This window comes from Macrobrachium nipponense, chromosome 2 (genome assembly GCF_015104395.2).
Source record: "Macrobrachium nipponense isolate FS-2020 chromosome 2, ASM1510439v2, whole genome shotgun sequence".
NCBI classification, from domain to species: domain Eukaryota; kingdom Metazoa; phylum Arthropoda; class Malacostraca; order Decapoda; family Palaemonidae; genus Macrobrachium; species Macrobrachium nipponense.
Genome location: NC_087201.1, coordinates 56,320,958 through 56,332,360, shown reverse-complemented (window position 1 = coordinate 56,332,360; position 11,403 = coordinate 56,320,958). Strand labels below are relative to the sequence as shown.

The 11,403-nt window shown below is 34.7% G+C and overlaps 1 long non-coding RNA gene across 1 annotated transcript; it reads left to right on the top strand.

Moving 5' to 3' along the window:
- The first annotated feature begins 10 nt into the window (after positions 1-10).
- On the top strand, positions 11-11,033 carry LOC135220595 (uncharacterized). The gene is made up of 2 exons (XR_010315730.1): positions 11-2,695; positions 9,327-11,033. It is a non-coding gene; the product is annotated as an uncharacterized LOC135220595 (long non-coding RNA).
- Positions 11,034-11,403: the final 370 nt, after the last annotated feature.

Genomic DNA, 11,403 nt, shown 5'->3' with positions numbered 1-11,403 from the left:
CCCCCCCCCCCCCCTTGGCCGCCCCCCCCCCCCCCCTTCAGTTTGTGTAAAAAAAATACAGTAAGTGCTATTGATAAAAATAATAATAGTAATAAATATCATATAATCATAATGATAATAATAAATTGAAAATAGATGAAGAAGGTGAAGAAGCACAGTGTATTGTACAAAATAATGGAAATACCATTACTAGTGAGAATACTACACACTTACCAATACAACAATCACGGCCAGACACATGTTGTTTTGGATAGACTGGCTGGGAGTCTTACAGGAGGTTTTTATGACACCCAATGATTGGTTGCTGAGACACGCTTCTCATGGGAAAATTTTTTGATTGGGCAAGGGACGCCTATATTAGCACTCCCATTGGCTCACTCCCTCAGCCAGCACATAAGCTTCTGTGGTTTATGAGCACTGCGCCACTTGCATCAAGTGACAACAACTCTGGACATGTAAGTTCATCATTTCCTATGCTTGCACAGTCATTTTTACCATAAAGACAGTGGATATTGGTGTTCCAAACATCATAGCCAGGTAAAGTTAAGTATTTCTTAGTTTTACCAGACCACTGATATGATTAACAGCTTTCGTAGGGCTGGCCCAAAGGATTAGATATTTTTACTTGGCTAGGAACCAATTGGTTACTTAGCAAAAGGACCACATCAATAAATGAATTTCCATCACCGGAAATCAATTTCTCTGGATCCTTGTTGGCAGAGCGGGGAATCGAATCTGGACCCTGAGATCAGTAGTTGAGCATGTTAACGACTCATTCAACAAGGAACTTTTCATAGCCAGAGAGAGGGAGAATTGGTGATTCTTCCAATGTGTATAACACTGTTTTGGTGGCGGTGGTGCTTGAGCTTCTGTGGTTTTAAGGCTCTCAGACTGGTTGAGGGCAATGTGGTCCAAGGAAACCCTGTCTAAAGGACATCATTGATTTGGAAGGGCAACTGAAAAACTATTCATTCCAGACTGGCATTTCAAACAAATTTCTATGGAAGGACTTGGGTTTTGAGTCTTGTATATGTTCCCCTCTTTTTTCCACTGTGGATAACAATCATTGCAGGCATAGAGGAGTTGGTCCTTGGATAGGTTGAGTAAGGATGAGCACAGTGAATGGCTGTAGTGGGCATTAAAGGAAGAGGAATAATCATTTACCTTCCCCATTCTGTGTTGGGAGTAAAGGCAGTGTTGAGACTGAGAAATAGTGTAATATGGACCAGATATTCCCCAAGCTGCTACCTATTTCATTCCCATTATTGTGCATACCTCCATTCATATACTTTCTTTCATCTGACTTTCCACCTTCTAACAATTGTTTCATAGTGCAACTGCAAGGTTTTACTTCTGTTACACCTTTCAAACCTTCTTACTGCCAATTTTCCTTCTGGTGCTGAATGGACCTCATAGGTCCCAGAGCTTGGCCATTGGCCTAAATATTTTATTCCATTCTATAATACTATTGATGGAGACTACTACTTCATGAAGAGGATGTCAATTTAGAGCAGGTGGGGACATGGCTGGGTAGTAGACCGAGATGTCAAAGATTCAGATGGTTTGGGCATATGTAGTACTGAGATGTGGAGAGGAGCAGACACTGAGAGTTGGTAGATATGGAGGTAGCAGGATTGAAATCTCAGAAGGCCAAAAATCATAAAGATATGCATTTGAAGCTGTAGAGATGGTAATTTGAGTAAAAAATTTACAATTTACAAGAGGACGAGAAAATTCTTTGGTATGACCTCTCAAAATGTAGCACTTCATGTATGAAATTTATTTTCATTTTTATATTCAGATAACACTGACTTATGACATGGAATTTAACCTCGGAGATTATGATGACACAATGCATTTTATCAAAATAATTTTTAATACCTGTGCTGTAAAATGTGTGTGGGTGCCATAAAAAATGGAATGGGAAGCTCATGTTTATTTTTAAGGCACATTTTTATTGAACTTGATATTTATTGGGGCAATTTTAGAAATTTCATTTGTTTCAGAGGAGGATATAGCATATATACCTACTTAAACGACACTTCTAAAGAAATTATTAGCATGGACAGAGGGACAGAAAAGTAAAAATCTTTTGTGCTACTTTTACTGTAGTAAGAACCATATTAATGCAAAGTAAATAATTGGGAAGGAAGTGCCCAGGACTGAATTTTCATTAGGGTGAGAGAGGCCTCTAGCATTATTAGGTGGAGGATGTAAGAGGGGCAGAGGTGTATTAGACATTATCATGTGCCCCAGAAAAAAGTTTCAGGACTGAATTTCCTTGTCTATTCTCCCACATTGTTATTTCAGAAAAGAAGAGCCCAGTTAACTTTAGTAGATGAATAAGAGTAGAAAACAGTTACGTATTCTACTTTGAGATTTGTAAATAGTATTCTGGAACAGATTGAGTAGGCAAACTTTGAAGGTAAGACATAAAAGACAGTGTTAATGGTTCTTTGTAATTTCCTGATTTTACTATAGGCAAATTGAAAATTAACGACAGTAATCGTTATATAATATTATGTGAACTTCCAAACCACCCAATGATCTTACATAACAGTAGTCAGTGTTACTTGTCACTTGGAAGGAGTCTCAACTTTTATAGAATATGTTGGTAGGAGAATTAATTTGATCAAGTTGCCACATAATTGTTTGCTGTGATTGATTTTGTGTCATCACCAGTGTTCGTCATAAGGTTAATTATTTTAGTATTAATAGGTGTTAGTTTTTCCAGACCTCTGAGTCTCAAGTAGACTCTTCTCGGGCTGGTCTCAGGGGAAAAAAAAAAAAAATCAAATATCCTGAGAAACAAAAAAAAAAAAAAAAAAAAAAAAAAAAAAAAAAAAAAAAAAAAAAAAACAAAAAAAAAAAAAAAAAAAAAAAAAAAAAAAAAAAAAAAAAAAAAAAAAAAAAAAAAAAAAAAAAAAAAAAAAAAAAAAAAAAAAAAAAAAAAAAAAAAAAAAAAAAAAAAAAAAAAAAAAAAAAAAAAAAAATTAGACTTTATTTAGAGAAACCCGTCTTATTTAAAAAATTTATGATTTTATTAATTGAAAAATCCCTGCTTTCCGCAAGAATATTTTTCATTTCTGAACTCCGCAGATAAATAGATCTTTGCTGGGTCCAATTTGGGCACTCAACAAGCAAATGCTGTACTGTCATGGGTGTTTGACATCTGTTACATTTCACTGGGTCAGCATGTGGTGTTGACATCAAGTGACCATGTGAGAATCTTGTGTCCTATACGTAGCCTTGCTAGGATCACCTCTTTTGCTCTTTCCTCCTGTGAGGATGTCCTCCATGCATAGACTTCAGTTTTTATATTTTTAAGTTTGTTTGTTGTTGGCACCGAGGCCCATTCTTCTTTCCAATCCTGGTAAATTAATGTTTTAACTGATTTTACCCAGTCTGACACTGGGGCATATGAAATTGTTGGAGGGATAGTGCAGGCTAATTTGGCAGCAGAGTCTGCATATTCATTTCCTTTTATTCCCACGTGTGCTGGGATCCAACATATTTCCATTGATATTCCTGATTGGAGGAGTTGATGAATTTTTATTTGAATTTCCTGTACTATTTGGTTTCCTGATTTATACTGTCCTATTGCATCTATAGCGCTACGTGAGTCACTGAAAATTACAGAGACACTTGCTTTTGCCTCAGATATCATATCTAGAGCCATCTGTATGGCTGTGACTTCAGCAGTAAATACTGATGATATTGAAGGTAGGCTTTTTTTACTTAACATATTTTTCGAATATGCAGATGCTCCTACTCCAACATTATTTTTGGAGCCGTCTGTATATATCATAAATTTGTCGCCTTTTCTTCTAATGTGCTCCACAAAGCATGTTGGCGGTACATTTTCCGTACTTGTCCATTTTCGTTTTTTGAGTAGGTAAGACAGGGAGGTACATATCTTTACTCTATTTAAAATCCATGGTGGTGGCAATTCCATTGGTGGGTGAAAATTGGATTCATATTATGTATGTTCATTATGTATCTAGCTCTTTTTTGGGAAAGAGCTAGTACTATTAACTGCTGTTACTTGATTACAGTTTTGGAAGCAGTAAGTTGCAGGAGACGATCCCGCTTGCATTGAAAGACCTCTTTGTATTGTTATTAAATTACGGTGATGTTTTAAGGGCAAAATACCTGCCTCCACCAAAAGTGAGTTTGTTGGGGACGATCGGAAAGCTCCTGTGCACAATCGCACGCCTTCATGGTGCACTGCATCGAGAGATTTTAATGCAGATTCTGAGGCGGATGAATATATTGGACAGCAGTAATCTATTATGGATAAGACTGTTGCCTTATATATCATTAATAAAATGTCTCGCTTTGCTCCCCAATTAGTGTGTGATAACTTTTTTAATATGGCAAGGGCTTTAATGCCCTTGGCTTTAATGTATTTGATGTGCTCTTTCCAATTTAAATGTTGATCAAATATTACTCCTAGATACTGATTTTTGTACAAAATTGTATTTCAGTGCTATAAAGATGCAGTTTGATTGTTTGGTTCTTCATCCACCTTTTGTCTTTGTAGAAGACGATTGCTTTTGTTTTATCAGTTGAAAATTTAAATCCAAACTGAATTTGCCCAACTACATATATTTGAAATGGCAGTACTGAGAACTCTCTGAGCATGTCTCAGATTACTACTCGTATAGTAAATGACAAAGTCATCAACATATAAACTGTTTTTTACACCACTTGGTAAATTTATAGTAATGTCATTGATTGCTAAAGCAAACAATGTACAGCTCAAGACACTACCTTGAGGGATTCCTTCTTCCAGTTTATAGGTTACTGAGTAGGAATTTTCTACTCTTACTTGAAAAGTTCTGTTTGTTAAGAAGTTCTTAATAAATATTGGTAAGTGGCCTCTTAGTCCCTTGGAGTGGAGTTTTTGCATGATGTTATGTTTCCATGTTGTATCGTATGCTTTTTCTATATCAAAAAATATAGCTACTGTTAATTTCTTTTGTTCAAAGCCTTTTTTGATATGATCTTCTAAATGTGTTAAGGGATCTAGGGTTGATCTGCCAGCTATTGAAACCAGATTGTGTTGGTGTTAAAATGGATTCTTTGGTTATTACATACGTTAATCGTGCATTAACCATTTTTTCTAAGATTTTGCATAGGCAACTTGTTAGAGATATCGGTCTATAATTGGATGGATTACTTGCATCCTTTCCTGGTTTATTTATTGGAATAATTATGGCATGTTTCCATTTATCAGGAAAGACACGTTTTAGCCAGATACTATTGTAAAAAAATTTTAATAAATATGATTTAGCTATAGGAGCTAATTTTTCTATCATTTTCAAATGATATTTTATCATATCCTGGTGCAGAGGGATGACAAGAGTTGATGGCATTATCTAGTTCATCCATGTTAAAAATATAGTTATATTCCAGGTCTTCAAGAGTTTCAAAATTGAGTATTATATTTTCTTTTTGTTTTCTGATACTTTGAAAATGTGTATCTAGGCTGGAGTAAGCACTGATGTTTTCAAAATGTTTCCCAATTATGTTTGATATTTCATAAGTATCATGGTATATTTTTCCATTTAAATGTATTGCACTTCTTGGAGGTCTTATATGTTTTCCATTGATTTTCCTTATCTTTTGCCAGACATCCCTTGTGGATGTGTTTGAAGATATGTTTGAGACATATTCCTTCCATGATGCGATTTTTTCAGCTATTACCGTTTTTCTAAATTTGGCTGTATATTTGTTATATAGTGGTTTAATGTGGTTAATTGTTATGTTGTTATAACTATTTTGTTTAATATGTTTATACTATAGGGCATTTTGTTGAGTGATTTAGGCGAGTTTTGAGTCTGTTTAGATTGCGACTCAATATATGTTTTATTTTACTTAATGTTGTTAATGTTGGATTCCACCATGGGACAGGGGATTTTGTGGAATGTGTTTTGTGGTTTTGGAATACTTTTATCTGCAGCATTTATTATGAAGTTTGAGAAGGATTCACATGTAGTATTGTGATCTTCATTATGTGGGAATGGTGGTATGTTTCGTGTGTATAGGAAATATTTATCCCAGTTAGCTTTTTGGATATATATCTTGTAGGTGGCAATATTTTGACATTACTTAAGTAGTTCAGAATGATTGGGAAATGGTCACTTGTGTATGAATCGTCTAGGACGTTCCATTCAAATTTCTCCGCTACATCATTTGAACATAATGAAATGTCAATTGAAGAAAAGGTTAGGTGTGTATTTGAAAAATATGTTGGAACTTCACTTTCATTGAGACAATACAGGTTGTGTTTCATTATAGTATTCTCTATGTTGATTCCGGATGTGTCAGTGGGTTATTAATATTCCCATAATGGATTATGTGCATTAAAATCTCCTACTATAAGTAGTGGTTCCTGTATACTTTTGCTAATAAGTTCAGAAAAATCACTGAAATTTGCATTGAAATTTGGTTGGTTATATAAATTACAAATAGTAATTTTACTTTTATCAGGCATATACAGTTTAATTGATGTTATTTGATATGGCATAGATGGTATGTCAACAGGTTCATATGTAATGCTATATGAACGTATATGGCTGTGCCTAATTTTCCACCGTCAGTTGGTGAATAACAGGCAATTTTATAGTGTTGGATATTTGTAGGGTTACTTCCTATATGTTGTAGACATATGCACATTGGGTTGTGGTCTCGTATGATTCTTTGTAATTCACCCAGACGTAGTCGGGTTAAGAGACCATTTATATTCCATTGAATGATTTTATATTCCATTATTGGGAGGAATTGGTGTTAAATTCTGTAAATTGATTGCTGATTTTACTTTATCTCGTAGTTTATATGCATTTGAATTTATTTGTGGTTTTTTTAATCGTTGTATTTGTATGTTGGTTATTAGATTCTGCAGTTGTTTGTTTTTCATAGTTGAATATTAATAAGTCCCTATTTTTGATTTTATAATTTCCTTTTTGTATTTTAAGGATTCAGAACATAATTCGTTCTCATGTTGGTGTTAAAGGGCACCTCCTTAATTTGGTAAAATTGTCAATACAATTTCGTACTGTGTCCTCTGTCTTGGTAGTTAGTTGGTTATATGTACTTACAAAGCATTCATTACAACCACAAGATGAAGCATGTTTGGTAATGTTAATTATTGGTTCAGAAGTTTTTGGTCTAGCTTAGAAATTTCTGGTTTTGTAATTCTATTGTTCCTTTTCTGTAGTGATAAGGACTGTTGGTTTGAGGGGTTATTTGTTTTGTTGTTGTTAATGGGATATTTCGGTCTTGTGGATGGTTGGGGGGGTGATAGTTATATTTTGGTTTGGTTTAATGGTATGATTTTCATTAGTATTATTTGATGGAACTTGTAAAGAGTGATCTTTACTGTCCAGATGTTGGCTGTTTGATTGAGATTGAGGGTAATTGTGTATTTCCACTTGTGATGAGGTTAGTTTAATATCTTTTTTAAAATGTTCTCCTGGTGTAGTTGGAGTCTCTCTGGATTGATTGTAATTTTCAATATTTACCTTTTTTCCCTTAGGTGGGGTTCTTTCTAGAATTCTTTTCTTTTTGCCAGTTCGATTATCATCATTATTTAATTCTTCTTCTATTGGAAGTTCTTTTCCATAGATAACTGAATCATCTATGTTAGTGGTGGTATTGGTTGTTGTAATATCACTTTTATTTTGTGTTTCAGTATTATTGGTATGAAATCCAGTTTCCCTGTTTATACTATCTTGTTTGTCATTGTGCTGTTTGATGTCTTGATTTTTAGTCACATTTGAAAAGGTGGGGGTTTTGGATGGATTGTTAACGCCTCTTACTTTTAGCTCAAGTCTGGCTTCCATGACTGACATTCCTGTCCTATTTATTAACAACTGAAGTTCTGTGTTATATTGGTAAAATGAACACTCCTTAGATTTTGCGTGATGGGCTAGTCCACAATTAATACATTTTGATTGATTACAGTTCCAATTAGTGGTATGGTCATCTGATGCACAGACTGCACATATAGCTTTATTACGGCATCTTTTGTATGTGTGTCCATACCTTGAGCACTGTGTACATTGTAATGGTTTAGGAACAAAAGGACGAACTTCTCTATTTTGTCCAAGAATTTTTATTTTAAATGGTAAAGTCTTGGCCTGTAAATTTTATTTTGGCAATGTTGATATTTTTACTTTTGTCTTTCCTACTTGAAATAGAGTATATTTCTAAATCGTGGATTTTGTTATATCTCAATTTTAAGAGTCTAGCAGTAGTTGTTTTGAAGGAAGCTCCTGCTCGCTATTGGATAGGATGACTGTACCCTGTACATAATTCATTGTTTCGTGGCTTGTAATTATTACCTTTATATTATTTATTTTCTGTTATACTTAAAAAGGCAGTGGACTGCTTTTTATTGGTTACTTGGATAAGCCATTCATTGTCCTTGATGTGTCGCTTCATTCCTGTCTTGTGTTGGATATATGTTAAGTAATTTGTTTTCTAGCATCGCTGCTGAGATTTTGTTGTCAGCTTTGAGGACTAGAAATCTTGACCAATTATCTGGTCCAAAGAGGTCATCAAAATGTACCAATGTGGGATTAAGTCGGTAATTTTTGTTTCTTTTTGGTCCTTGTTTTATGTATGTTGCTTGTCTATTATGATTTTTATATTTTTCTGTATTGCTGGGAGGATTATTTGTCTCTAATTCAGAATTATTGTTCATCATATATGGTTCCATTGTTACGATATTGGAGTTTACCAATTTATTTTTGTTTGTTTCTTTTTTATTTATGCACTCTATTTGGTTTTCTGGCTCTGCTGCTTTACTTGGAACAGGGTGTTCCTTGTATCTTTTATAGTACTTTCACTACTTGTGGCAGTACCTAGGAAATTCGGGAGTGACGTGCCAATGGTCATCAACTGTGCCGTAGTTTTTCCATCATGGGGCCCAGGGGTACTCAAATCATTTATTTCACAGTTCATAAATTTTGAGTTTTTACAAAAAAAAAAAAAAAAAAAAAAAAAAAAATTCTTGAAAAGATATCATTGGCCCTTCGCGAAGTTAAATCTTCTGCCAAAGGCACAAGTGAGAAAGGACTCCCAAATGTCCGCATCCCTACCCTACCCTAAAAAAAAAGGGGATGGCATAACATGATTAGTATGGCCCAAGTGTAAGCAGAACCCGCTTGCTAGGACTAAGAGTATTATGTTAATACAATTATCCCCATCCTAATCACATTATGGGCAAACTGGATAGAATGCCGAGAGTTCTATTCCTAGAACCAGGCCCCCCCTGGAATCCGTGGTCCAGCTCCACAGAATAGTTCCGCCGTCATAAGGTTAAATAGGTTGAATAACCTCCATCAAGTTTATACTGGCATTTCAACATCCACTTACTGTCCTACAAACCTTTCACTGTAACATTGTTTCTACAGTGTTCTGAGAGTCTTGCTGGCTGTTGTACTTTTTTCGCCACCTTATTAACCCTTCTTTGGGGTGAGTAATTTGCTCAATATCATTGAAGGAGAAGGGTACTTTTTATGGTGTATGTTTTTTCATTAACCCAATTTGTATTGAAACTATCACTAGACTGCTCATGAATCAAGACTTATGCCTTTACGATCTTGTGATCATTGCCTATATTCTGCCCCACTGGTTCAAGCACACCATGTACAGTAAGAAGTCTCATTTAACAACCAACACAAGTTTTCAGGAATTTTATAGTTCCTATTACTTTGGTGGTAATACCATCCTCTGTTCCCTCCCAATGATTCTAGGGTTGTTAAACCTTTGTCCCTCAGCTTACAGCTTTGTGGTTATGAGAATATGGAAACCAGTAATTATCCTTAACTTCCTTAATCATGTCATTGTTTGGATTTCCATCAGAGGGAAACCAGTTATCTGTCCTTCATGAGGAGCCAACTAATGTGACCAGATTTTTAAGATAGAAAGATTGATGTATGCATTTATCTGTCTTCCAGAGAATCCCTTCACTCAAAATTACACTGAAAACTCTTAAAGACATTTATGGCCACACCAAGTTGTGTGCTCATGATTTGTTTTTAAAGTTAATGAAATCTTATCTCTAGCCATAAAGTAATCAGGTTGAAGAGATGTTGCAAAGAACTTTTGTTCTTTTGACAGATGCTGCACAATAAACTATGAATAATAACTCCTATGAAAAAGTACCATCATGTACCTGTGTACCTAAACCATAGTTCCAGTTAATTATATGTATCCACAAGAAATCTTATAGGTATCCTGGTTTTTATGGTACGTATACATAATTATGATTTATTAGAATCAGAAAAAAAACTAAAAAGGGAAAACATCCAGGTTTGGTATTTGGGCCTATTTCAAGACTTAACTCATTGTTAGCTTATGAAAATTTATTGAGACATTTTAAGATTGCATGTGAAAGGGGAAAATATCTTGGATCCACACCATTATTAAAATCTAATCCCTTACTTATGTCTTCCCCCTTCTAAAACTTTCTTAAAAATATCAATAACTTACGGGTGAATACAGAACCTCTGCATGGATTTGTTGAGAGTGGTAGTTAAGTATCTATTCTTTCCACTATTCTAGTATGATGAAACATGATTCTGAATGCTTAAGCACCATCCAAGGATAAAGAAATACTTATTTTGGTAAAGTATAAAATATTTCTGCTCATTGGTTAGTCATGTTGTACAGTATTTTTATATAGATATCTAGCATTGTTATTGCTTGTGAGTAAAATAGCCACAGTTTTGTATACTTTTGTATATTTATAACTATACTTTTGTATATTTATAACTGAAACAACAGAAGATTTTGCCTGTTTCAAGGTGTTATATGTAGAAATATACATATGTATGTACAACTGTGGATCTTTTAATCATAAAAGAAGCATGTCATAGTATAGTATTATGTTTGTTATTTGTACTCCAGTGACATTATGTACTTGATTCTATTGCTAAAAAACAAAAATAATTGGCAATTCTCAACTGTTGTAATTTAGGTAACTTGGACTCATTTTGATGAAATTAAACGATACACGTAAAGTACTTTTACTCGCCTGTATCAGACCAATTCTAGCATGTGACGCGTTTATTCTTCGACCTGCTGTAGGAAGAAGAAAGGAAAAAAAGAGAAAGAAAGAGGCCAGCCAACTCGATCATTCTCTTTTCTGCACATTCATCTTAGGTAAGATACAAACTCTCCTGCAAGGGGCACTGGGTGAGTTACCCAAGGAAAAAGTGTCCAAGGACCTGTGGGCAATGTCCTTTAGGTAAAAGGAAGTGAACGTGGATGATGTAGCCAACAACCAGCACTCAAAATTCTATGAACAGACAAGTTGTTCTTAAATGCTAGTGACGAACTTATACCTCTGATGTCATATGCTCTATCCTGCACAGACTCAGTGACAGAACT